Source organism: Scyliorhinus torazame, chromosome 7 (genome assembly GCF_047496885.1).
Source record: "Scyliorhinus torazame isolate Kashiwa2021f chromosome 7, sScyTor2.1, whole genome shotgun sequence".
Taxonomy (NCBI): domain Eukaryota; kingdom Metazoa; phylum Chordata; class Chondrichthyes; order Carcharhiniformes; family Scyliorhinidae; genus Scyliorhinus; species Scyliorhinus torazame.
In genome coordinates this window covers 200,131,409-200,158,951 of record NC_092713.1, presented here as the reverse complement: position 1 = coordinate 200,158,951, position 27,543 = coordinate 200,131,409, and the positions used below count along the sequence as shown (strand labels likewise).

At 53.5% G+C, this 27,543-nt stretch overlaps 1 protein-coding gene across 1 annotated transcript in view; it reads left to right on the top strand.

The window, feature by feature from the left end:
- The first annotated feature begins 6,954 nt into the window (after positions 1-6,954).
- The window catches only part of sil1 (SIL1 nucleotide exchange factor), a 39,743-nt gene continuing 19,154 nt past the window's right edge, over positions 6,955-27,543 (top strand). Inside the window, exon 1 of the mRNA XM_072511941.1 lies at positions 6,955-7,499. The gene's annotated coding sequence lies outside the window, so the exon portion shown is untranslated. The remainder of the gene's footprint in view (positions 7,500-27,543) is intronic.

Here is a 27,543-nt window from a genome sequence, read left to right as displayed (position 1 = left end):
CAGAGGGTAGTGGGAGTCTGGAATTCACTGCCTGAGTTGTTGGTGGAGGCAGAGACCATAAACTCTTTTAAAATGTACCTGGATCTGCACCTTAAGGGCTGAAAGCTGCAGGGCTATGAGCCGTGTGCATGAAGATGGGATGAGAAAGGGTACCTGGATGTCTTTGGGTCAGCATGGGTAAAATAGGCCAAATGGCCCCCTTCTTGCTGTTTCATTTCTATGATTTGATGGGCCTATGGTCACGTTGGTTATGTCACCACACAATGCCTGTGCGGATGCAGTGAATGTAGGGTTGCCAATCCTCCAGGATTGGCCTGGAGTCTCCAGGAATGGAAGATCAATCTCCAGTGGACACTGCCGTGTGCAACCCTGGAGAAATATTAATGGGGCATTGTTGATTTTTTGACATTTCCTTTAACCATTTCCCTTGACCAGATATAAAAATATTTAAAATGGGGGTAGTGTGCTGTTTGGTTAACGGTCAAGCATCATTCAACTGGGTAGTGAGTCTTTTCGTTTTTAATTGGCCGAGGAATCCTCGGAAGGCAGTGTGCCACAAACTTGAACATGCTGCCTGACAAATTGCTGGATCCTGGGAGCAAGTCATGTGATGAAATCTGCAGGAGTTTATTTAATCACTGTGGTAAACCACTGTGTTCTGATATTAGGGGTTGTACGGTAGAACCTGCACTACAGGTTCACCTGGGGCCCCTGCATGCTAGCTCCGCCCAGGAGCCGGGTTATAAATATGCGTGGCCTCCAGTTCGCAGCCATTTCGTCACCTGCTGTGGGAGGCCACACATCTGATACGAATAAAGCCTCAGTTTGGATTCAACTTTGTCTCCAGTCAGATTGATCGTGCCTCAATTTATCAGTATCAGATTCAGAAGATGGACCTCCAGATTAAACCAGATCGCCTGCAGCTGGATCCACACACAAGCGACGCCAGAAAGGACTTCCAGCACTGGCTGGCTTGTTTTGAAGCGTATATCAACGTGGCGCTGACCCCTGTTCCAGAGGCTCAGAAGATTCAAATATTGTACTCCAGACTCAGCTCTAAAGTCTTCCCGCTGATCCAGGATACGCCCAATTACGCTGATGCCATGACTCGACTCAAAGAAAATTATGAGCAGAAGACGAAAACGCTCTTCGCCAGACACGCGCTCGCAACGCGTACTCAACTACCTGGTGAGTCAATCGAGGACTTCTGGAGGGCCCTGATCCCACTAGTGCGGGACTGTGACTGCCAGGACGTTACAGCTAAGGAGCACTCAGATCTCCTTATGCGGGACGCTTTTGGAACTGGGATTCGGTCTGATGTTATCAGGCAGCGTCTCCTAGAAGGGGCCACGCGCGACCTCGCAGAGACTAAAATACTAGCGCTTTCCATGATGGTCGCCCTGTGCAATGTCCAGTCCTACGCCCCCAATCGCGCGGCCCACTCCTCCTACGCTTCATGGGCCCCACAGGCAGCCACCCCAGCGGAGGCGCTACCCACCCAATATGCCTGCGCTACACGCCAGCCAGTGATCTCCGGGAGGGCCCCGATGCTATTTTTGCTGCCAGCAAAGACACCCCCGCCAACGCTGCCCGGCCCGCGCTGCCCTTTGTAAGGCCTGCGGGAAGAAGGGCCACTACGCAGCAGTGTGCCAGGCCTGCTCAGCGGCCGCCCCCACCCCCCCGGTCACGGACAATGGGCGCCGCTATCCTCCTCTCCTCCCAGGCCATGTGCGAGCAATGGGCGCCGCCATCTTCTCCCCCGTACAACAACTGCGTTTCATGGGTGCATCGTGCGTTCCATGGGCTCTGTCATTTTGTAATCCCCAGGACCTCCGGGCGCCGCCATCTTGTCCACCCCACAGCACATGGAGACCAACGGCGTTTCAGGACCCCAACTCAACGGCCGCCTCACTACCCGACGATGAACCACGGCTCGCATCCATGGAAATTGACCAGTCCCGACCAGCTGACTAACACATCCACCAGCGTGAAATTCAACGGCCATGTGACCTCCTGCCGACTGAACTCCGGGAGCACCAAGAGTTTTGTACACCCGAATACGGTAAGGTACACACTACCAATCAAAGTATCTCCCTGGCCTCCAGATCCCATCGCATAGCGATCCAGGGGCACTGCACGGTTACGCTCACAGTCCAAGGCGTAGAGTTCCATGGTTTTCGCCTCTACGTCCTCCCTAACCTCTGCGCTGCACTTATCCTTGGCCTGGACTTTCAGTGCACCCTCCAGAGCCTGACCCTTAAATTTGGTGGACCCTTACCACCCCTCACTGTGTGCGGCCTAGCGACCCTAAAGGTCGATCCTCCTTTCCTCTTTGCCAATCTAACTCCAGATTGCAAACCCGTCGCCACCAGGAGCAGACGGTACAGCACCCAGGATAAGGCCTTCATCAGGTCCGAGGTCCAGCGGCTGCTTCGGGAAGGCATCATCGAGGCCAGCAACAGCCCCTGGAGAGCTCAAGTGGTAGTGGTTAAGTCTGGGGAGAAAAACCGAATGGTCGTGGACTACAGCCAGACCATCAACAGGTACACGCAGCTCGACGCGTACCCCCTCCCATGCATATCTGACATGGTTAACCAGATTGCACAGTACCGGGTCTTCTCAACGGTGGACCTGAAATCCGCTTACCACCAGCTCCCCATCCGTAAATCGGACCGGCCATACACCGCCTTCGAGGCAGACGGTCGGCTATATCACTTCCTTAGGGTCCCCTTCGGCGTCACCAATGGGGTTTCGGTCTTCCAAAGGGAGATGGACCGAATGGTCGACCGGTACGGCTTGCGGGCCACGTTTCCGTATCTAGACAATGTGACCATCTGTGGCCATTATCAACAGGACCATGACGCCAACCTCGCTAAATTTCTCCGCACCGCCACTCTCCTCAACCTTAAGTATAACAAGAAGTGTGTGTTCCGTACAAACCGCCTTGCCATCCTCAGCTACGTAGTCCAGAACGGAGTTCTGGGGCCCGATCCCGACCGCATGCGCCCCCTCATGGAGCTCCCCCTCCCCCACTGTCCCAAGGCCCTCAAACGCTGCCTGGGGTTCTTCTCGTATTACGCACAGTGGGTCCCAAACTATGCGGACAAGGCCTGCCCACTCATACAGCCAACTCATTTCACCCTGACGGCCGAGGCCCAACAGGCTTTCGCCTGGATCAGAGCTGACATTGCCAAAGCTGGAATGCACGCTGTAGACGAAACACTTCCTTTCCAAGTAGAAAGCGATGCATCGGACGTCGCCCTTGCCGCCACCCTCAACCAGGCAGGCAGGCCCGTGGCATTCTGTCCCGCACCCTCCATGCCTCCGAAATTCGGCACTCATCCGTCGAAAAGGAGGCCCAGGCTATCATTGAGGCTGTGCGACATTGGAGGCATTACCTGGCTGGCAAGAGATTCACTCTCCTCACTGACCAACGGTCGGTAGCCTTCATGTTCAACAACACACAGCGGGGCAAGATCAAGAATGATAAAATCTTGCGGTGGAGAATCGAGCTCTCCACCTATAATTCCGAGATTAAGTATCGCCCTGCCAAACTCAATGAGCCCCCAGACGCCCTATCCCGAGGTACATGTGCCAGTGCACAGGTAGACCGACTCCGGGCCCTGCACGACAGCCTTTGTCACCCAGGGGTCACTCGGTTGTACCACTTCATTAAGGCACAAAATTTGCCCTACTCCGTCGAGGTAGTAAGGACGATCACCAAGGACTGCCAGGTCTGTGCAGAGTGCAAGCCGCACTTCTACCGGCCGGACCGCGCGCACCTGGTGAAGGCCTCCTGCCCCTTCGAACGCCTCAGCGTGGATTTCAAAGGCCCCCTCCCCTCCTCCGATCGACACACATATTTCCTCAGTGTGATTGATGAATACTCCCGGTTTCCCTTCGCCACCCCATGCCCCGACATCCCAGCTTCTCCGCCTACATCGACAGTGACAGGGGATCCTCATTCATAAGTGATGAGCTACATCAGTTCCTGCTCAGCAGGGGTATCGCCTCCAGCAGAACGACGAGCTACAACCCCGGGGGAAACGGACAGGTAGAAAGGGAGAATGGGACGGTATGGAGGGCCGTCCAGCTGGCCCTACGGTCCAGAAATCTCCCGGCCTCCCGCTGGCAAGAGGTCCTCCCTGATGCACTACATTCCATTCGCTCATTACTCTGCACTGCTACTAACAGTACACCGCATGAACGCCTTTTTGCCTTCCCCAGGAAGTCCACATCCGGGGTATCACTCCCAACTTGGCTCACAGCTCCGGGAACCGTGCTTCACCGTAAAGATGTGCGGCTCCACAAGGCGGATCCGTTGGTGGAAAGGGTGCACCTGCTCCACGCAAACTCACAGTACGCCTACGTGGCGTTCCCCGACCGGCCGCCAGGATACCGTCTCCCTCAGGGACCTGGCACCAGCAGGTTCCACCCCTACACCACCCCCGTCTCCACCCTCCCCTCCCCCGCCGCCCCATCACCCCCCCAGGACCGTCCGTCCTCCCCCTGCCCACCCCCGTTGATGAAGAGGATTTTGGCACGCTCCCAGAGTCAACTTCGACCACGACAGAACCAACATCGCCGGCTCCACTTCGTCGATCCCAAAGGACCATCAAGGCGCCGGACCGGCTGAACCTCTGACCGGCCCGCCGGATGACCAGAGACATTTTTTTTTACTGCTCTGTAAATATTAAAGATTGCTAATTGTATATAGTTATCCACCACCCCCGCCAGACTCAATTTTAACGGTGTGAATGTGGTAAACCACTGTGTTCTGATATTAGGGGTTGTACGGTAGATCCTGCACTACAGGTTTACCTGTGGCCCCTGCATGCTAGCTCCGCCCAGGAGCCGGGTTATAAATATGCGTGGCCTCCAGCTCGCAGCCATTTCATCAGCTGCTGCGGGAGGCCACACATCTGATACTAATAAAGCCTCAGTTTGGATTCAACTTCGTCTCCAGTCAAATTGATCGTGCCTCAATCACATTTGGCAATCTTCTGTGAACACAGTCGTCAACGTTAATTCATGAATGGACTGTGGCCAGGGACCAGGAATTACAGAGTGTAATCACAGAATTATCATCTTAAAATCTTCCGGACTCCTCGTAGCCACCAGGAGGTTGGTGGTGAATCCAGTAGTCTCGTAGTCAGGGCATTGTCAACCCTGCTCCTGCCTCTAGTGGTCCAACATCCTCCTTCCAGTGTCTTCTCGCCTCCAACATGTTTAGAGCTAACACACTAATGCAGTCAAAGAAAATTTTTAAATGCACACAATGTTTTATCACTTCGCTTTGATCCTATTCTTCCGGATTCATGCTTGCCGCATGAGACATGGAGAGCCCCAAGACCTCTCCAAGATGCTTCCGTCCCCTAGAAGATATCAATTCCTGGTGAGTCCAAGACTATCCTGGAACACTGATCATTTGTTGCCGCCAGAACAATCACAGCCTGCTCCCAGCCTTCGGACGAGGCTCAAGCAAAACAAATGTGTAATGCTGCTTGCCACCACTGGAGTGTGTAGTCCTTAAGAAATCAAATTTCATACCATCAAAGAGGTTCAGTGCAACCCTATTCATAGCCACCAGGTGGAACTGAACATAACCTTGCGCCTTCAGTGATAAATTAGCCGTGAATCTGAATTATTTTCAATGCTTAAGATCCCTGAATAAAATATAAGGTTATGTGTATGTTTACTGGATCGTCCAAGAATTAAAGACTGATGTTCAGGACCTGAGGGATAAATCATAGGGTATAAAATTATATGCTGTTTTCATTTTTTTCACAAGGGGGAGAGGAAAGACACACATACACACACACACACGCAGAAAGGGGGAAGAGGAAACAGACACACACACACAGAAAGGGGGAAGAGGAAACAGACACACACACAGAAAGGGGGAAGAGGAAACAGACACACACACACAGACAGGGGAAGAGGAAACAGACACACACATACAGAAAGGGGAAGAGGAAACAGACACACACACACAGACAGGGGAAGAGGAAACAGACACACGCACACACACAGACAGGGGAAGAGGAAACAGACACACACACAGACAGGGGAAGAGGAAACAGACACACACAGACAGGGGAAGAGGAAACAGACACACACATACAGAAAGGGGAAGAGGAAACAGACACACACACAGAAAGGGGGAAAGAGGAAACAGACACACACATACAGAAAGGGGAAAAGGAAACAGACACACACACACAGAAAGGGGGAAAGAGGAAACAGACACACACATACAGAAAGGGGAAGAGGAAACAGACACACACACAGAAAGGGGGAAAGAGGAAACAGACACACACATACAGAAAGGGGAAGAGGAAACAGACACACACATACAGAAAGGGGAAGAGGAAACAGACACACACACAGAAAGGGGGAAAGAGGAAACAGACACACACATACAGAAAGGGGAAGAGGAAACAGACACACACATACAGAAAGGGGAAGAGGAAACAGACACACACACAGAAAGGGGGAAAGAGGAAACAAACACACACACACAGAAAGGGGGAAGAGGAAACAGACACGCACACAAAGGGGGAAGAGGAAACAGACACACACACAGAAAGGGGAAGAGGAAAGAGACACGCACACAGAAAGGGGGAAGAGGAAACAAACACACACACAGAAAGGGGGAAGAGGAAACAGACACACAGAAAGGGGGAAGAGGAAACAGACACACACAAAGGGGGAAGAGGAAAAAGACACACACAGAGAAGGGGGAAGAGGAAACAAATACACACACAAAGGGTGAAGAGGAAACAGACACAGAGAGAAGAGGGGGAGAGGAAACAGACACACACAAAGGGGAAGAGGAAACAGACAGAGAGAAAGGGGGAAGAGAAAAAGACACAAACAGAAAGGGGGAGAGGAAACAGGTGCACACAGAGAAAGGGGAAGAGGAAACAGGTGCACACAGAGAAAGGGAAAGAGGAAACAAAATCACACAGAGAAAAGGGAAAGGAAACAGGTGCACACAGAGAAAGGGGAAGAAGAAACAAACAGAGAGAAAGGGGGAGAGGTACAAACAGACACAGAGAAAGGGGAAGAGGCAACAAACAGACAGAGAAAGGAGAGAGGAAGCAGACATACACAGAAAAGGGGAGAGGAAACAGGTGCACACAGAGAAAGGGGGAGAGGAAACAGGTGCACACAGAAAAAGGGGGAGAGGAAACAGAAGTACACAGAGAAAGGGGGAGAGGAGTTAGATGCAGACAGATACTCTCCTGCCCGGTTCCAACATCCCTTAGGCTGGATTTTTGTCTTGGTTTCGGGAAACGTGAGTTGGGGCAGTTCCAACCCAAACACGTCATTATCTTCCGTAACCATCATCTTTTCATCTTGTATTGACCTGGCTGGGCAATGTTTGGCTCCACCACCTTCGAGAGACCACTGGCAACACCAGAGGACTGCAGGTGCTGAGGCACTATTGGACAACGGCCCAACCCTCCACGTTGTGTTTTGACAATGATACAAAGGTACCAATCACTCATAAGGGATTGTGTAAACCAGTTGTGTGTTCATTTATTAATTCTAGACATATGTAGGGCAGCACGGTGGCGCAGTGGTTAGTACTGCTGCCTCACGGCGCCGAGGTCCCAGGTCTGATCCCGGCTCTGGGTCACTGTCCGTGTGGCGTTTGCACATTCTTCCCGTGTTTGCGTGGGTTTCGACCCCCACAACCCAAAGATGTGCAGGGTAGGTGGATTGGCCACGCTAAATTCCCCTTAATTGCAAAAAAAATTAATTCGGTACTCTAAATTGTTTTCTAATTCTAGGCATATGTGAACAGATATACATGGGTAGAAAGCTTGAAGACATCAGAACTGTGTGTGCTGTGTTCTGCTCCCAGCTGAAGTGAAATTGAGGCTGGATCACATGACACACTTCTCTTAAAGTGATAGCAAGCTGTTATTCTTTAAAGGCATATTACATTATCCTTTTTAACAATACGTCCGCACTGACCTTACAACAATGTGTAACTATTTAAAATACATGTTTATGTTTAGTTAGTTATGTTTAGATAAGTGTACAGGATTAGAGAATCTGAGTCTCTAAAGTGTAAAAGTAATTTGCTGAAAAGCCCAGCTCTTGGCATGGTAACTGTGGGTGGAATCTTACCAGAAATTGGCAAAGTGTCAGTTTTAGTGAGAAAAATGGTGCGAATCGGCAGGATTACTCATGATATTTTCAGCCTCTTAACCAAAAGTTTTTTCACCATGTGAATCACACCATACTCTTGGCAGTCTCCCGCTGATTCGCTCACATCGGGGATGTCATGATATGCGGACACACACGTAATGATATACAGCAAAGCAGCTAATGGACACAGGGAACAGGACATGACCAATAAGCAGGCAGGACACTCGGGGGTGGGATCTGACCATAAAAGACACGAGGCACTCACACTCCGCCTCTTTCCACTGATGAACATCTAGAGAGTCAGTCAAGGGTGTTGTTACAATCTCACACCCCCACCTCGCGGTTAAGAGCTAGTCTGGTTCAGTCAGACCAAGTAACCACACTTAAGTTAGCAGAGAGTCGAACTCATAGAGAACTGTGCTATTAGTTCAATAAATCTGATTAAACTAACTTCAAGGCCTGGAGTATCTTTTTGATCTATGCTGCATCCAGTTGCAGCCAGTGTTATACCAGTGTACCTAACACAACATGAAACCAGGAGACTACTAATTTAAGGTGACTTCCCTCAGTCCGTTCCATTACGACCAGCAAATGTATCCGGGCACCATGGAGAAGATTCAGGCTCCTCACCAGCTCAGGACCTCTGGCAATCTCAGTGCCAACTGGCGGATATTCAAGCAAACGTTTCTGCTGTGCATCGAAGCCTCAGGCCTCGAGGGTGCATCTGATGCAAGAAAGATCACGCTTCTCCTCTCGACAGCAGGTGATCAAGCCATCGAACCCTTCAACGCGTTTAACTTCACCGAAGGCCAGGACAAGACAAAGTTTCAGACCATCCTGGACAAGTTCGATAGTCACTGTGAATTGGACACCAATGAAAGCTTTGAGCGCTACATATTCAAACAACGTCTTCAAGGTAAAGATGAATCTTTCAATGCCTTCTTAACTAGCCTCCGCCTGCCAGCGCTGTCCTGCAACTTTGGTGATATTGCTGACTCCATAATTAGAGACCAAATCGTGTTTGAAGTTCACTCTGATCCTCTCAGAGAGCAGCTCTTAAAAATCAAGCATATGACCCTGCCAGTCGCGATTGAAACATGTACAGTGCATGAGCACACAAAAAATCGGTATTCCCAATACAAATCGGCTGAAAATTAGAAACTTGCCTCCCACGAGGCAGAGAGTGTGCAGGCCATCTCCCGGATGCAGCGCCTCAGCATTGAAGACAGCGGCCATCTCGCGTGCTTTTCCTGGAGCCCCACGCATGCGCGATGCGAACGAGATAACGAAGCAGCTGCCACCCACACTGCGCAGGTGCAGACGTCTGCCAACCGCACTGCGCATGTGCGACGACGTACACCGCATCACGACGCCGATGTTATGACGTGCCTGAACCGCGGCAATGCCCACTTAAAGGGACACTGCCCTGCAAGAGGCAGGCGATGTTTAAACTGCGGGAAGCCTAGACACTGTGCAGCCTTGTGCAGGTCTGCACCACCAGTCAGAGGCCAGTGCTCACAATTCCGACGACGGCGCGTCCAGAATGTGCAACGTCGATTACAGGATTCTGAACCTGGCAGTATAACGGATCCAGAGGATGAGTGCCTGGAGTACGCCTACCAAGTGGGCATCATTACTACACGTGAACATGCCACACCTAACTCATCGCGCATTCAGTCCATCCTCGCTGTGGATTCGGAGGACGAATGGCGTGCGGTGATGCAGGTCAACCATTGCTCCATCCAGTTCAAGCTGGACACAGGTGCTTCTGCCAACCTGTTCTCACAGGCAGACGTCAAACGCATCAAGAAGCCCCCAAGGTCCTTCCAGCAGCCTGCCAGCTCCTGGACTATAACGGTAATGCCATCACGGCATTGGGGTCCTACCATCTACTCGTCTCCAACCGGAGCACCCATGCACGGCTAAGGTTTGAAATTGTCAAGCCGGACAGGGCATCCCTACTGGGCGCGCATGCCTGCAAAAAGCTAAACCTGGTGCAGCGGGTTTATTCAACGTCATCCTCCAACGTGGATCTTCAAGCTGGCATTGACGACATCCTCGCTCAGTATCCAGATTAGCACAGGGCTAAAGAACTGGCTTTTAAAGCAGACCAAGGCAGGCCAGCAGCATGGTTCAATTCCCGTACCAGCCTCCCCGAACAGGTGCCGTAATGTGGCGACTAGGGGCTTTTCACAGTAATTTCATTTGAAGCCTACTTGTGACAATAAGCGATTTTCATTTCATTTCATGTGTTTGACGGGATGGGCACTTTGCCATAACGGTACAAGATACTACTGCGACCTGATGCCAAGCCAGTGGTCCATGCACCACCCCGGGTCCCGGCTCCGCTGAAGGAGCGCCTGAAGGAATAGCTCAAGGAGCTGCAACAGCAGGGATCATTTCCAGGCTAACCGAACCGACTGACTGGGTCAGCTCAATGGTGGTGGTTAAAAAACCCTCTGGAGACCTGCGCATCTGCAAGGATCTCAACCAGAATATAATGCGTGAATACTACCCCATCCCAAAGCGGGAGGAACTGACCAGTGAGATGGCACATGCAAGGTTTTTCACGAAGTTAGATGCGTCACATGGATTCTGGCAAATCCTGCTGGATGAGCCCAGCAGAAGGCGCTGCATCTTCAACACACCGTTTGGCAGGTACTGCTATAACCGTATGCCATTCGGCATTGTCTCGGCATCGAAGATATTTCATCGCATCATGGAACAGATGATGGAGGGCATCGAAGGGGTTCGTGTGTATGTGGACGACGTCATCATATAGTCCACGACCCCTGGGGAGCATGTTTCCCGTCTCCAGCAGGTATTCCGCCGTGTCTACGTCAATGGCCTGAAGCTGAACAGGGCCAAATGTTGCTTTGGCATGTCAACACTCAAATTCCTCGGAGACCAGATCTCTCAGCAGGGTGTGTGCCCCGACACAGACAAGGTCAAGGCCATTGCAGCCATGAAGGTCCCGGAAGACAAGAAGGCGGTATTGCGCTTCTGGGCATGGTTAATTTTCTGGGCAAGTTCATCCCAAACATGGCCTCACACACCACGGCCCTACGAAACCTAGTGAAGAAGTCCACAGCCATCGAGTGGAAGGCAGCCCATCAGGCAGAGTGGTTGGAGCTGAAAGCCAAGCTCACCACTGCACCCGTATTGGCATTTTTCGACCCAAACAGGGAAACGAAAATCTCGACAGATGCGAGCCAGGATGGCATCGGTGCGGTCCTGCTGCAACGCGATGACACCTCATCCTGGGCACAGGTTGCCTATGCATCAAGGGCAATGACACCCACCGAACAAAGGTATGCACAAATCGAGAAGGAATGCCTGGGCCTTCTCACTGGCATTCTCAAGTTTGACGACTATGTCTACGGCCTGCCAACATTCACAGTCTAGACGGATCACAGGTCCCTGGTCGACATTATCCACAAGGACCTGAATGACATGACGCCTCGGTTGCAGCGCATCCTCCTCAAACTCAGAAGGTCCGACTTTGACCTGGTCTACACGCCTGGCAAGGAGCTCATCATTGCCAATACACTGTCCCGCTCCATCACCGTGCCTAGTGAACCACTGAACGTCATCCGGCAAATTGAGTCACAGGTGCAGCTGAGTGCAAGCACCCTCCCAGCATCTGATGAGAAGGTGATTTGTATCCGTGAGGAGACAGCCAAGGACCCCCTCTTGCAGAGTGTAATGCAACACCTAGCCAATGGCTGGCAAAAAGGGCAGTGCCCTCAATTTTTCAATGTAAAGGACGACCTGATGGTGGTTGATGGCATCCTCCTCAAACTGGACCAGATTGTAATTCCACACAGTCTCCAGAGCTTGGTGCTCCGTCAAATCCATGAGGGCCACCTGGGTGTGGAAAAGTGCAGACGCAGAGAGAGGCAGGCTGTCTACTGGCCCAGGATCAGCCAGGACATTGCGAACATGGTCCTTAATTGTGCGACCTGTCAACGCTTCCAGCCAGCGCAGAGTAAGGAGACACTTCAGCAGCATGAAATCGAAACCTCTCCATGGTCCAAGGTTGGCATCGACCTCTTTCTTGCAAATGGTCGTGATTACGTGTTAATCATTGATTACTTTTCCAATTACCCTGAAGTCGTGAAGCTCTCAGACCTCACATCTCGGACTGTCATCAAGGCCTGTAAGGAGACGTTCTCCAGACATGGTATCCCACTCACTGTCATGAGTGACAATGGCCCGTGCTTCAGCAGCCATGAATGGTCTCTGTTTGCCCAGTCGTATCAGTTCAAACACGTCACTTCCAGCCCACACTATCCACAGTAAAATGGAAAAGTTGAGAAAGGGGTGCACATAGTGAAGCAGCTCATCGCAAGGCCGCGGATTCTGCGTCTGACATTCATCTTGCGCTGCTTGCGTACAGGGCGACCCCACTGTCCACTGGCATGTCGCCGGCTCAACTCCTGATGAACAGGGACCTGCGAACGACACTTCCAGCCATACATGTGTCCAACCTGGATCACCTCCCGGTGCTGCAGAAGGTGCAGCAACTCTGAGACCGGCAAAACAGGCTATGATGCTCATGCCACTGATTTGCCCGTGTTATCCCTGTCAGACACTGTTCGGGTCAAGATCCCTGATGGAGGCTGGTCAGCTCCAGCTGTTGTTGTTCGACAGGCTGCCCCCCCGCTCGTATGTTGTGCGTCTGGCTGATGGTTCTGTTGTGCGACGAAACAGACAGGCACTGCGCAAAATTGCCTGCCCGCAACCACATTCTTCTCCATTTCCTTCCGATGTTTTGCCACCTCCTGATACCTCGACTCACGAGGCCACCAGTCAGGCTTCAATCCCGCCCATCAAGGCGCTGTCGTCCCCACCACCACCTCTCCAGCGGTCGACCAGGATCAGACGCAAGCCACAGAGACTGGACTTATGAATAATATTTGTTCTGTTTACTATGTTCTGTGTTCTCGCATTAGACAGCTGTTTTCACATGTACATATGTTCACACCACTGCATGCATATATGTTAATATTGGCCTATTCTTGTAAATACCTTCACATATGTCATCCAAACATAAAAAAAGGGGAGATGTCTGTCATGATATTCAGATAAACATCATGGTGCAAACATACATACACACTGATGGACAGATCAACGGACCAATCAATACACACACAACATCACAGCCAATCACAGGCAAGAGCATACACACTATAAAACGGGGAACACAACACTTCCCGCTCATTCCAGCAGGAGACAGCTCAGGGCACAGAGCTCACAGCAAGCCACTCAGACATTCTCCATGTGCTGAGTGCTTCTCCAAGATAGTGTTAGGGCTAGGTCCACAGGTTAGGGTAATGAACGAACCACAGTAACCAGTTTACAGATGTTGTTATTGTTAGTAATAAAACTGAGTTGTACCATCCGCATCCGTGTTGGTTCGTCTATGTAGCAGAGCACCCAACACGACAATGTCATGATATGTGGACACACGCATAATGATATACAGACAAGCAGCTAATGGACACAGAGACCAGGACATGACCAATAAGCAGGCAGGACACTCAGGGGTGGGATCTGACTATAAAAGACACGAGGCACTCACACTCCGCCTCTTTCCACTGATGAACATCTAGCGAGTAAGTCAAGGGTGTTGTTACAATCTCACACCCCCACCACGTGGCTGAGAGCTAGTCTGGTTCAGTCAGACCGAGTAACCACACTTCAGTTAGCAGAGAGTCGAACTCACAGAGAACTGTGCTAACCGTGCTATTAGTTCAATAAACCTGATTGAACTAACTTCAAGGTCTGGAGTATCTTTTTGATCTATGCTGCATCCAATTGCAGCCAGTATTATACCAAAGTACCTAACACGACAGGGGAAACCTAACCACTGTAGTCACTGAGGAGCTCCAGATAAACGTTTCCCCAGCACATGTTCCAAATCCTTTGGAGGTGAGATGGCAGCCAGGAAGCCTGACTCAAGGTTTTCCGAGGGAGTCCTGGCCAGACCTCTGGATGGAGCCTAGCAGAGACGCGACAACCTGTACCCACACCCCAGCAGCAAGGTGACCACCCCCGCCTGATAAATATTCCGTGAGGGGGAAGGTCTGGAGAGAATGCTCGCTAATGACATGCTAATGTATTAAAATGAGGATCCCGGGCTCCTGTGGCGTGATTCGCACTAGTCGACCAGAGAGGGGGGTGAAAATTGTGAATCCCAATCATGCCGAAGCAAATTGCATTTTTCCATGGAGAGAATTTTGGGTCAGAAGAATCAAGTCAAATAAGATGCCTAGGCAGTGAATATTTTGGTTCAGCTTGTAAGACCACAACGAGGGCCAGTACAGAAGAAAATGACTTTGATCTTCCCGTAATATAGTTGGAGGAAATAGTTCCTCATCCAGGACTGGATGTCAGCAAGCAGAAATAAGAGAAATAAAACACAGGGAAAGTGTACGAAACATGACCGGACAGATGGTCTGAGAGAGCAGGGCAGAGAGCAAAGGAATTCTGGATTAAACTGCATTTATTTCAAAGAGGCTTGACGGGCATGGCAAATTAATTCAGGGTATGGATGGGTACATGGGACTGGGATATTATAGCTATTACTGAAACATGGCTAAGGGAAGGGCAGGAGTGGCAGCTCAATGTTTCAGGTACTGATGCTATATGAAAGATAGAACAGGAGGTATGAGATTTTTGATTAGGGAGAATATCTCAGCAGTACTTAGAAGGATATATCCGAAGGTTCGCCCACTTCATCTATATGGGTATAACTGAAAAATAAAATGGGAGAGATCACTTTGATAGGATTCTACTACAGACCCCCAAACAGCAGGAAATTGAGCAGCAAATATGTAAGGAGATGGCAGATAGCTGGAAGAAAAATAGGGTGGTAATAGTTGGGGACTTTAACTTTCCCAACATTGACTGGGACAGCCATAGCACGAGGGGCTTGGATGGAGAGTGTAGCCACTTAAAATGGCCAACTCCCAATTTAAAATGGCGAACGGCAAAGGCTGATGGGAAAGTCAACCAACGACAAAAAACGAGCAGCTGCAGGTTGGCTGTGTATTTACCTCTGGAAAGGCCAGACAAGATTGATACCAGCAACCATCAGCAGAACAAAATACCAGCCATCTGCATACTAATGAGCAATCCCCAGAAACAATGAGCATCATTTAGACACATAAAGCAAAACCAGACTCTTCGGCGCCAGCAGAAGCCTACACAAAAGGAGGTGAACGACCACCTCAAGACCGCCCATTGATCAGGGAACCACTCCAGCATTGGAGAAAATTGAACCAAGTGATTGGGACAAAGTTCAATCACTTGGGACCAGGTACAGGGTCCGCCCCGAAAGGCGGGAAGCCCCTGGGGACTATAAGAATTGAGCCCCAAGTTCAAGGCGCTCTCTCTTCAACCACTTCCAGCTCTTCCTCAGCTCCAACTCTTCAACAGCCGTTCAAAACTGTAAGTCTTACTTCAACTCTCGCTACGAGATAGGCGCTCCTAGCTACCAATCTGTACCAACTTCGAATCCCGCAGGCTCAGAACCCGAACAAAAGGCCATTCGTTTCCCTGACCTGGTGGGCCAGTTCCAAATTAAGTATTGGCCTGTTAGCTGTAGAAGTAGCTTAGACGTAGAATTTGTACATGAGTAGTGATTACTGTGTATAATAAAGGTGCTTTGATTTAAATCTTACTAAGTGGTGTATTGGATTATTGATCAGTACTCGGACTTGAACTACGTGGCGGTATCATAAAGATACCTGGCGACTCAAGAGCAAAGGTGATAAAACAGAGCAATTAAACTATGGCAAAAGTTAGCAACAAGAGAGATTTATGGAGTATACTCAGGAGGAAGGTCTCATTCAGTATGTGGATGGCCCGACTAGAGAGGGGACAAAACTTGACCCGCTCTTGGGTATTAAGGAAGAGCAGGTGACAGAAATGTTAGTGAGGGATCACTTTGGGACCAGTGACCATAATTCCATTAGTTTTAAGATAGTTATGGAGAATGATAGGTCTGGCCCAAAATTCTAAATTATGGCAAGGCCAATTTCGATGGTATTAAATAGGAACTTTCAAAAGTTGATTGGGGGAGTATGTTAGTAGGCAAAGGGATGGCTGGTAAGTGGGAGGCTTGGAGTAGGGCACACTGGGTGACTCGGGATATTGAGGCCCTAGTCAAAAGAAAGAAGGAGGCATATGACATAGGTAGCTGGGATCAAAGGATCCCTTGAATAGTATAGAGGTTGTCGGAATAGAGTTAAGAGAGAAATCAGGAGGGCAAAAAGGGGACATGAGATTGCTTTGGCAGATAAGACAAAGGAGAATCCAAAGAGCTTCTACAAAGACATAGGTGCGGATCCACAAGAGATGGGTGAGATCCTAAATTAATATTTCTCATCAGTATTTACTGTTGAGAAAGGCATGAATGTTAGGGAACTTGGGGAAATAAACAGTGATGTCTTGAAGAGTGCATATATTACAGAGAAGGAGGTGCTGGAAGTCTTAAAGCGCATCAAGGTAGATAAATCCTCGGAACCTGATGAAATGTATCCCAGGACATTGTGGGAGGTTAGGAAGGAAATTGCGGGTCCCGTAGCAGAGATATTTGAATTGTCGACAGCCTCCAGATTGGAGTGTAGCAAATGTTGTGCCTTTGTTTAAGAAGAGCCGCAGGGAAAAGCCTGGGAACTACAGACCGGTGAGCCTAACATCTGTGGTGGGTAAATTGTTAGAAGGTATTCTGAGAGACAGGGGGCGAGATTCTCCACTCCCGCGCCGGTTGGGAGAATCGCCTGAGCCGCCAAAATTTCCCGGGACGCCGGTCCGACGCCCTCCCGCGATTCTCCAAAGCGGCGTGAACGGCCCGGTCGAGTTCCGAAGGCCGGAGAATCACCGGAGACACCCAAAAGGGCGATTCTCAGGCACCCCCGCTATTCTCAGGCACGGATGGGCCGAGCAGCCAAGCCAAAATGGCGGGTTCCCCCCGGCACCGTCCACACCTGGTCACTGCCATCGTGAACGGTGCGTAAACGCTGGGTGGGCGGCCTGCGGGGGAGACGAGGGGGGATCCTGCACCGGGGGGTACCTTAAATAAGCGTCCTCTCTGAAGGAGGACCACCTTCCTTCCGCGGCCCCGCAAGATCCGTCCGCCATCTTCTTGCGGGGCGGACTTAGAGAGGATGGCAACCACGCATGCGCGGGTTGGCACTGGCCAACCCGCGCATGCGCGGATGACACCTGTTATGCGACGCCGGCAGCGTCATCTATGCGGCGCCGCCTTTACGCGAGCGACAAGGCCTGGCGCGTGTAGATGACGCGGCCCCGATCCTAGCCCATTGTCAGGGCCTGAATCGGTCGGAACGGGGCCGTTTCGCGCCGTCGTGAATCTCGACGGCGTTCACGACGGCACGGCCACTTCGGCGCGGGAGTGGAGAATCCCGTCAGGATCTACAGCCATTTAGAGAGGCGAGGACTGATTAGAGGCAGTCAGCATGGCTTTGTGAGTGGAAAATCATGTCTCACGAATTTGATTTGAGTTTTTTGAAGGGGTAACCAAGAAGCTAGATGAGGGCAGTGTAGTCGATGTTGTCTACATGGACTTTAGCAAGACCTTTGACAAGGTACTGCATGAGTTGTTGCATAACGTTAAATCTCATGGGATCCAGAGTGAGGTAGCCAATTGGATACAAAATTGGCTTGACGACAGAAGACAAAGGACGGATGTAGAGGGATGATTTTCAACTGGAAACCTATGACCAGCGATGTGCCCCAGGGATCAGCGCTGGGTTCACTGTTATTTGTTATTTATATCAATGATTTGGATGAGAATTTAGGAGGAGTGAAGAAGCATAGTGGAGTGAAGAAGGTTATCTAGGATTGCAGTGGGATCTTGATCAATTGGGCCAGTGTACCGATGAATGGCAGATGGAGTTTAATTTAAATAAATGTGCGGTGATGCATTTTGGTAGATCGAATCGGGGCAGGACCTACTCAGTTAATGGTAGGATGTTGGGGAGAGTTATAGAACAAAGAGATCTAGGAGTACAGGTTCATAGCTCCTTGAAAGTGGAGTCACAGGTGAACAGGGTGGTGAAGAAAGCATGCTTGGTTTCATTGGTCAGAACAGTGAATACAGGAGTTGGGATGTCTTGTTGAAGTTGTACAAGACATTAGTAAGGCCACACTTGGGGTACTGTGTACAGTTCTGGTCATCTTATTATAGAACAGATTGTATTATACTAGAAAGAGTGCAGAAAAGATTTACTGGGATGATACCGGTACTTGATGGTTTGAGTTATAAGGAGTGACTGGATAGACTGGAACTATTTTCCTTGGAGTGTAGGAGGCTTAGGGGTGATCTTATGGAAATCTATAAAATAATGAAGGGCATAGATAAGGTAGATAGGTAACATCTTGTCCCAAAGGTAGGGGAGTCGAAAACTAGAGGGCAAAGGTTTAAGGTGAGAGGGGAGAGATACAAAAGGATCCAGAGGGGCACTATTTTCACACAGCGGGTGGTGAGTGCTGGAACGAGCTGCCAGAGGCAGTAGTAGAGGCGGGTACAATTTTGGCTTTTAAAAAGCATTTAGACAGTTATATGGGTATAGAGGGATATGGACCAAATGTGGGCAATTGGGACTAACTTAGTGGTAAAAGCTGGGTGGCATGGACAGCACGGAAGCACAGTGGGTAGCACTTTTGCTTCACAACTCCAGGGTCATAGGTTTGATTCCCGGCTTGTCTCACTGTCTGGGTTGAGTCTGCATGTTCTCCCTGTGTATGCGTGGGTTTCCTCCGGGTGCTCCGGTTTCCTCCCACAACTCCCCAAAGACGTGCTGTAAGGCGAATTGGATATTCTGAATTCTCCCTCTATGTGCCTGAACAGGCGCCAGAATGTGGCGACGAGGGACTTTTCACAGTGGCCTCATTGCAGTGTTGATGTAAGCCTACTCGTGACAATAAAGATTATTTAAAAAATAAAGTTGGGCCGAAGGCCAGTTTCCATGCAGTAAACCTCTATGACTCGAAGCAATTTGTCAACACAGGTAGTGGAGGAAGTGATGGGAGTTGGGCAAGTGAGGTTGCAAGAGTTCGGCGATGTCAGCATACATGTGGAACCTGGGGCGAAATTCTCCATTATCGGCGGAAAGTCCGCCGATCGGCGCAAAAAACGGCGCAAATCCCACTTGCGTCACGTCATAAAAATGGGCCGATAGTCTGCGGCCCGAAATGGGCTAGCAGCGACGTAACGGGATCCGCGCTTGCGCAGTGGTTCACGCCGTGCAGCGTCATACGCGCTGCACGGCGTGACGGCTCATAAGGCCGCGCAGCTCCCCTACACCCGACCGGAACAGCCGACCGCAACACCCGACTTGATGGCTGGCCGTCGCTCAGCCCCGAGGTTCGAGTCATGCGATGTGGAGGCGCTCCTGGACGCGGTGGAGCAGAGGAGGGACGCCCTGTATCCCGGGCACGGCCGCAGAGTTGCCCCATGCCACAGCCGGCGTCTGTGGAGGGAGGTGGCAGAGGCCGTCACCGCTGTGGCCCTAACACCACGGACAGGCACCCAGTGCCACAAGAAGGTGAACGACCTCGTCAGAGCAGGCAGGGTGAGCCTCCCCCATATCCCCCATATCCCCCCTCCCCCAAATCCCCCCCTCCCCCATATCCCCCCTCCCCCATATCCCCCCCTCCCCCATATCCCCCCTCCCCCATATCCCCCATATCCCCCCTCCCCCATATCCCCCCTCCCCCATATCCCCCCTCCCCCATATCCCCCCTCCCCCATATCCCCCCTCCCCCATATCCCCCTCCCCCATATCCCCCCTCCCCCATATCCCCCCTCCCCATATCCCCCATATTCCCCCCTCCCCCATATCCCCCCTCCCCCATATCCCCCCCTCCCCCATATTCCCCCCTCCCCATATCCCCCCTCCCCCATATCCCCCCTCCCCCATATCCCCCATATCCCCCATATTCCCCCCTCCCCATATCCCCCCTCCCCCATATCCCCCTCCCCCATATCCCCCCTCCCCCATATCCCCCCTCCCCCATATCCCCCTCCCCATATCCCCCCTCCCCCATATCCACCCCTCCCCCATATCCCCCATATCCCCAAGTGAATCCAGCCCTAACCTTAACCTCTGCAATGCACGCGCAACCGATGGCGTGCATTCATATACCTGCCTAACACTGTTGCCTTTTACCTGCCACCACCCCCCCCCCCCCCCCACAGGAGAAGCGCGCACACAACAATAGGGAGCATGTGAGGACTGGAGGAGGGCCCGCTGATGAGAGGCCACTGACCGTACACGAGGAAAGGGCCCTGGAACTGGCTGGCGGACCTGAGGACCGGGAGGTTGCTGATGCAGAGGTCGGGGCCCCACGAGCAAGTGAGCCACCAACAGCCCGTCCCCATATCCCCCCTCCCCTATATCCCCCTCCCCCGTATCACCTGATCACTGCCTGATGTCTAACCATGCATGCTTCATTGTGTATCGCAGGACCAAACGTCCAGGCACCCATCCCCGCAGATGCAGACCGCCCGCAGGATGCCCCTCGGAGACCACAGGAGACGGAGAGACCCGCACCCTCCAGCATGCGACGCCCGCAGGATGCCCCTCGGAGACCACAGGAGACGGAGAGACCCGCACCCTCCAGCATGCGACGCCCGCAGGATGCCCCTCGGAGACCACAGGAGACGGAGAGACCCGCACCCTCCAGCATGCGACGCCCGCAGGATGCCCCTCGGAGACCACAGGAGACGGAGAGACCCGCACCCTCCAGCATGCGACGCCCGCAGGATGCCCCTCGGAGACCACAGGAGACGGAGAGACCCGCACCCTCCAGCATGCGACGCCCGCAGGATGCCCCTCGGAGACCACGGGAGACGGAGAGACCCGCACCCTCCAGCATGCGACGCCCGCAGGATGCCCCTCGGAGACCACGGAAGACGGAGAGACCCGAACCCTCCAGCATGCGACGCCCGCAGGATGCCCCTCGGAGACCACGGGAGACGGAGAGACCCGCACCCTCCTGCATGCGACGCCCGCAGGATGCCCCTCGCACACCACGGGAGACGGAGAGACCTGGAGCAACAGGGAGACGACACCCCCGTCACGTGCGGGAGCGACCACCCAGTGATGAGGGGGGCAGCCACAGGCCCCCGTCACATCCGAGCCAGGACACCACTACCCAGGACACCACTATCCAGGACACCCCTACCCGGGACACCACTACCCAGGACACCCCTACCCGGGACACCCCTACCCGGGACACCACTACCCGGGACAGCACTACCCAGGACACCCCTACCCGGGAAGACGAAATACCGGACAGTGACTCAGAGTGGATGGGTGGAGACGAACCCCCACCCCAAAGTGCCATGGACTCAGAGTGGGACGAAGAGCACGACACAACGCCACTGCTGTCACCAACACCCTCCACCATCGCAGAAACACTCACCACGGTTGGGCACTTTAGTGATGAGGCGTCTGGTACACTCACTGGTGCGCACAACACAGCCGTCCCGGTACAGCAGGTGGAGGTAGGAGCAGCAGAGGGACCGGGCGGTCGGAGGGCAGCCCAGGCCAAGCGAACATCTGCCGCCCAGATGGATCCCGGGTTCCTGCAGTTACCACACCCACACATAGATCCGATGCAACCACCGACACGGAGACGAGCGAATAGGGTGACGGGTGGCTTGCGGCCGCAGGTGGAGGAGTCCACCCGCGTCCAGGAGCTGGGAGTGGTCCCGGTCATGCGTGCCACCCAGGCTGACACCGCACGGGTGGCGTCCGCGGTGGAGGCAATGGGTGCGACGGTGTCAGACATGGGGAACGGTTTGCGAGGCTTGGGGCCTTCCGTGCAGGCGGCGTCTGTGGCCCAGGAAATGGCTGCCCTCTCACAGGAGGCCATGAGCCAGTGCCAGCGCCAGATGGCAGAGGCGCTCAACGCCATAGCCCAGTCTCAGCAGGCCATGGCCCAGTCTCAGCAGGCCATAGCCCAGTCTCTGCAGGCCATGGCCCAGTCTCTGCAGGCCATGGCCCAGTCTCAGCAGGCCATCGCTGAGGGCATCGGCGCCAGTGGCCATGTGCGAGCTGGCGTCGCACTGTCGCAGACAGGGTTCGACAACCCCCTGGGCTCCATGGCTGCAAACCTGCAGACCCCTGTCGATACCAGCACGGGCCTCCAGGACTGGCAGCGCCAGATGTCGGGGGCGCGTCGGATGGCCAGTCCGTTCGCATCCCCCACCCATGTAGAGGCCTGGGGGCCATCGGGCACCCCGAGGGAGGAGGAGGTGGTGTGGTCCATCCCGGCTCCCTCTGTAGGGGAGGTCCCGGTACACCGCGACACCTCGGACTCCCCCCCTTCCGTCCCAGGTGCATCGGGTGGGCAACGGGCAGGACAGGCTGGCAGCTCGCCATCCCAGTCGCCCGGGCCGCAGCCTGGCCCATCTAGGCCAGGACGCCCCAGGAAACGGCCGCCAAAGGGATCCAGTGTCAGAGGGCAGGAATCACAGGAGTCCACCTCCAGTTCTGCTGTACCGTCTGGGGAACCACGTAGACGTAGTCAAAGGGCCCGTAAGGCCAAACAATTAGACACTGAGTAAGTTGGCACGGGTGCAGGGCACAGATGAGTTTTAGGGGCTAGGGCACGTGCATGAACTCCTTTGGTTATTAAAGTCAATGTTACACCTACCGAAGCTGCCTTTGTGCTCTGTCCAAAGTGTGCGGGGGTGTCATGTACGTTGAGCGCAAGTGTGTGTGTGACGGGTGGTCTTACCTCAGCCCCAGGTGAGTCTGCCCCCTTCCCCCTGGGCCGCCATCAACATCCCCCGGGCAGAGGACGGGACCGTGCGCTGCAGTGTCACAGCCGCATGCAGGGATGGTCCGGGTGGATGGTGGTACTGTGGCCATGGGTCAGACATAGTCCAACGATGTAGAGCCAGGAGCTCATCGGAGGCGGGTTGTCATCATTCTCCATGGCCTGCGATAGACACGCGTCCACCCGCAACCGGGTGAGCCCGGCCCGTTGTGCCGCCGGTGGATCGGCAATTGGGGGTGGGGGGGTGGTGTGCATGCGGGTGGGGTGTGTGGGGTTGGGGAGGGGGGTGAGGGTGCTGGGTGGGTGGATGGGTGGGGGGTGTGGGTGGTCGGCTGTTGTCATGGTGTGCGGTCTGTGGCCATACTACCCGATTCCCACGCCCATCTAGTCAGTGAAGCGGGCGTCTATCAGTCTGTCCCGTGCCCGCTGGGCCAGCCGGTAACGGTGGACAGCCACCCGCCTGTGTCTACCCCGTCTGCCCTGACCATTGCCCCCATCCCCCTCATCTGGGGAGGACTGGGCCTCTTCCTGCTGCTCCTCCACTCCGCCCTCCTCTGCCTGCGGCACATCGCCCCTCTGCTGGGCTATGTTGTGCAGGACGCAGCACACCACAATGATGCGGCCGACCCTATCTGACCGATACTGGAGGGCGCCCCCAGAGAGGTCCAGGCACCTGAAACGCATCTTCAGCACGCCAAAGCACCTCTCGATCACTCCCCTTGTCGCTACATTGGCATCATTGTAGCGGTTCTCCGCCTCATTGCGTGGCCTCCGTATAGGCGTCATCAGCCACGATCGCAATGGGTAGCCCCTGTCGCCCAGCAACCAGCCCCTCAGCCGGGGATGGCGTCCCTCGTACATGCCGGGGATGGATGACCGCGACAACACGAATGAGTCGTGTACACTGCCTGGGTGACGGGCGCAGACGTGCAGGATCATCATGCGGCGGTCGCAGACCACCTGTACGTTCATTGAATAGGTCCCCTTCCTATTAGTGAACACGGCCCTGTTCTCTGCAGGTGGCCGCACGGCGACGTGCATCCCATCGATCGCGCCCTGGACCATGGGGAACCCGGCAACGGCAGAGAAGCCCACGGCCCGGGCATCTTGGCTGGCCCGGTCCACGGGGAAGCGGATGTAGCGGTGCGCCATGGCATAAAGGGCATCTGTCACTGCCCGGATGCACCGATGCACCGATGTCTGCGATATGCCGGACAGGTCCCCACTCAGTGCCTGGAATGACCCCGTTGCATAAACGTTCAGGGCCACCGTAACCTTGACGGACACGGGGAGAGGGTGTCCCCCGCCAGTGCCACGCGGTGACAGGTGTGCCAGCAGGTGGCAGATGTGTGCCACGGTTTCCCGGCTCATCCGGAGTCTCCTCCTGCATTCCCGGTCCGTGAGGTCCTGGTATGACTGCTGGGGCCGGTACACACGGGGCGCCCTCGGGTGCCTCCGTTGCCGTGGGGCCGCGACGTCCTCCTCCCCCTCCTCGTCCTGTCGGTCAGGTGTCCCTCCAGCCTGGGCGGCTGCCGCCTGCCCCTCTGCGGCAGCCTGCGCCGCCTCTCTGGCACGCTCCTCCTCCTCCTCCTCATCCAGGGCAACATAGGCATGAGCGGCTGCCACCACGGCGGCCAACATCGCTGGATGGTCTGAAAACATGACGGCCTGGTGGGGGGGAGGGTAACGACGACATGTCATCATTGCCCATATCCCCTCCTCCCCCCAGCCAGGTGGCATGGACCGCATGGGTCCAACTGTTGGAGGCTGGCACCTGGCCAGGTGGACCAACTCATTTGCCCTCCCGTCACCCACCCCGGCACGGACCCCCTCCCCAACCTCCACCCCAACACGGACCCCCCCCCCAACCTCCACCCCGGCACGGACCCCCCCCCCCAACCTCCACCCCGGCACGGACCCCCTCCCCAACCTCCACCTCGGCACGGACCCCCAACCTCCACCCCGGCACGGACCCCCTCCCCAACCTCCACCCCGGCACGGACCCCCTCCCCAACCCCCAACCTCCACCCCGGCACGGACCCCCCCCCAACCCCCAACCTCCACCCCGGCACGGACCCCCCCCCCAACCTCCACCCCGGCACGGACCCCCCCCCCCAACCTCCACCCTGGCACGGACCCCCTCCCCAACCTCCACCCCGGCACGGACCCAACCCCCAACCTCCACCCCGGCACGGACCCCCCCCCCCAACCTCCACCCCGGCACGGACCCCCCAACCTCCACCCCGGCACGGACGCCCTCCCCAACCTCCACCCCGGCACGGACCCCCTCCCCAACCCCCAACCTCCACCCCGGCACGGACCCCCCCCCCCCAACCTCCACCCCGGCACGGACCCCCTCCCCAACCTCCACCCCAGCACGGACCCCCCCCCAACCCCCAACCTCCACCCCGGCACGGACCCCTCCCAACCCACAACCTCCACCCCGGCACGGACCCCCTCCCGGCACTCCCCCGGAGCCCAGCCTACTCTAACCACCCCCCCCCCCCCCCCCCCGCCGCACACACACACACACAAGCCGAGACACACCTCTCCTCACGCAATCAGTCTGCGGCCACGCCATTTCCTGCCCAGAGCCAACCCCCCAGGCCGTCACTCACCTCCTCGCTGGTCGGCGTGAGCCTGGAGCACCGGGTCACGCCGATGAAAAGGAGGTTTGATTGACGTCGACGTGAACGGTCATCACGTCGACGGGACTTTGGCCCATCCGGAAGGGAGAATATCGGCAGGCCGAAAATCGGCTGCCTTGCGCAGACCCGTGACATTCTCCAACGGCAGCGGCGACATTAACGCCCCGCCGACTTTTCTCCCTTCGGAGACTTCGGCGGGGGCGGGATTCACGGCGGCCAACGGCCATTCTCCGACCCGGCGGGGGGTCGGAGAATGATGCCCCTGATGTTTTGTTTTCAGATGATTTTGCTGAGGGACAACATGTAGATAACAATCTTTTTGCCAGCTAGGACTCCAAGCACTGGATGGTTTTCCCTTTGACCTCCATTGGATGCAGTGTCTTAAGGCTCTTAAAGTGCTATTGCTAACTGAATTCTCCCTTGATGTCGCATTTGCTTCTTGTCGTGGAAATTATAATAAAGTCAAATTCTTTGAGAGCTCGATTAAGGAAATTTATTTGACAAAAATATTTGCGTAGAGGGGAGTGGTCTGGCTGCATAGCCATTTCACAGCATTCTGGGTTATACACTTGAAAACCATTATATTTATAGTGTGAAATGAACAACTTTTAAGAGATAAACCATGGGAACATACACAAGAGGAAATATAAATGTTTTGCCCTTGGTTTAAAAACAATTTGAGTATGCATTTTGTTGTCCTTCGGAAGAACAACTTATCATAATAAGGCCGGGTTCCCTGGTAGCTCGGATGGATACTATTAGCTTGGAGGGACTTAAAGCACCCAAAGTCAGAGACCTGGCTCACTGACATGGCTAGCTTTCTCTGTTTGGAGAAAATCAAGTTCACCCTGAGAGGGTCAATATCAGGGTTCGTCCGGAGGTGGCAGCCGTTCGTCAACTTCTTTGGGGAAAATTAACCGTCAGCGGGGGGGGGGGGAGTTTAGTTTAGTTTAGATTAGTGTGCAAGAAAGGTGGGACTGTGAGGGAGGAAGACGGCCTTTGCACTATGTTTATATTTGTATGTACACTGTTTCTTCTCTTTATGTTATAAAATCAAAAATACCTCAATAAAATGTCTATAAATAAAATATAAGGCCGAGTCCTAAATGCTAAGCATTATTTTGTTTACGTTACCTGACCTACTTATTTTCGTTCAAAAGCAGTGTTAAACTATAGTCAAGCATTCCCAGCATGCTTTCGCAAGTGCCTTTCTTCTAAAATATAGCCACGCAGCTAGATAAAATGAATACCCTTAAGCGGGCAATTAATCCGCACATTAAAGTCCCTTCTCCACTTCTAGTACCATATCCATGATTCCAGAAATTTTGCGCTCACTACTTTATCCAGAACCTCATTCCATCACTCTTGGTGCAAACATTATCCCTATATTTGCCTAATAATTTGAGCCAGTGCTTCCTATCCTACCGTTACCTTTTCTTTTTCAGAATTATCATTCCAAAATGAAAAAATCCCCAATTTCCTCCAGCCAGCCTTACAGCTCTTCTTCTTCTCAGAACTTGAACATCTCTCGTGTATCTCATTAAGTGCTGCATCTAGTTCTTGTCAAAGTGGCAGAAATTGGTCTTCATTATAGCCAGGTTACAGGTTCAGGTTAGTGATTTTCTGGTATCCCTTTGGGTCACAGCAATGTAACCCAAAAGGACGCCAGAAAATCACTAACCTGAAATTGGGTTGATCCAGTATTCAGACATCTGGAAATAGGCATAAGATCCCCTTCTGTGTACTCATGAGGACCTACTGACTGTATTAGGATCATTTACAGCCCCCTCCTCTCTCCACTCCCCCTCCCGTGACTTTACCTCTCCCATTTCTGCAATCTCTTTCAGCCCCACAACATTCTTAGAAATTGTACTCCTGTATTTCAGACCTGTTTTGAGCATCGCTGATT